Genomic DNA, 1,083 nt, shown 5'->3' with positions numbered 1-1,083 from the left:
AAAATTTCAAAAATATGAAAATACTGTTTTTATGCATAGTTGCATCCTTCACTAACATATGATGAAACTCGAAGAGGTCTTGAAATTTTGTTGTCTCCGTTTCTCTAGATAATAGCGATTTTATAGTGGCTAGTTCACCAATTTAGGGAGTATAATGAAGTTTTACAAAATTAATTGACAAAAAACTCAAAACGATACCCATGTATCATGAAAGAGAGTTTGATATAAATTAATACAAATGTAGAATGTATTTAGAAAATTTAAAACAACACTAAAGCTCATAGACTTAGTATATATAGTATTTACCAAAAAATTCAATATTTTCGTAGGGGTTANNNATGCATAGTTGCATCCTTCACTAACATATGATGAAGGTCAAAGATGTGTGGAACTTGTTGTCTCCGTTTCTCTAGAAAATATCGATTTTATAGTGGTTAGTCCACCAATTTAAGGAGTACTATGAAGTTTTATTAAATTAAGTGACAAAATATTAAAACGATGCCCATGTACCATGAACGATAGTTTAATATACATTAATACAAATGTATAATGTGTTTAGAAATTTTAAAACAACACTAAAGACATAGGGTTCAGTATATAAACATTTACCGAAAAACTCAATATTTTTGTTGGGGTTAACACACAAATTTTGATAAAATTTCAAAAATATGAAAATACTGTTTTTATGCATAGTTGCATCCTTCACTAACATATGATGAAAGTCGAAGATGTGTGGAACTTTTGTTGTCTCCGTTTCTCTAGAAAATAACGACTTCATAGTAGTTTGTCCACCAATTTAGGGAGTATTATGAAGTTTTTAGTAAATAGATTGACAAAATATTAAAACGATGCCCATGTACCATGAACGATAGTTTAACATACATTAATATAAATGTAGAACGTGTTTAGAAATTTTAAAACAACACTAAACACCATAGGCTTCAGTATATAAAACATTTACCGAAAAACTCAATGTTTTCGTAGGGGTGTTAACACACAGATTTTAAGAAAATTTCAAAAATATGAAAATACTGTTTTTATGCATAGTTGCATCCTTCACTAACATATGATGAAAGTCGAAGA

This window comes from Brassica oleracea, chromosome C5 (genome assembly GCF_000695525.1).
Source record: "Brassica oleracea var. oleracea cultivar TO1000 chromosome C5, BOL, whole genome shotgun sequence".
In the NCBI taxonomy this organism is placed as follows: domain Eukaryota; kingdom Viridiplantae; phylum Streptophyta; class Magnoliopsida; order Brassicales; family Brassicaceae; genus Brassica; species Brassica oleracea.
Note: the sequence above shows the minus strand (reverse complement) of the source record.